Raw genomic sequence first — 279 nt, forward strand, 5'->3', positions numbered from 1 at the left:
ATTTTTTTTTTTAATGTTGTTTTTTTTTTTTTTTTACCAAAGATAGGAGACTCGAACCCGCAACCTCTCTTAATTGAGTATTGGGAGACTATACCATTTGAACTATTATTCATTGGCTATTTTTTTTAATGTAATTATGATTTAAATAAGATGTTATAAAAATAGGACAAAGTTCTCTAGAAAACATTAACAACACATATAGTTAATTGACCTGAGTCTGGTCTGCAACCTACTATTAGTATTATAGAATTTTTTTAAAGTATTAAACCTGATCTGTTA

The sequence above is a fragment of the Arachis ipaensis genome, chromosome B06 (assembly GCF_000816755.2).
Source record: "Arachis ipaensis cultivar K30076 chromosome B06, Araip1.1, whole genome shotgun sequence".
In the NCBI taxonomy this organism is placed as follows: Eukaryota; Viridiplantae; Streptophyta; class Magnoliopsida; order Fabales; family Fabaceae; genus Arachis; species Arachis ipaensis.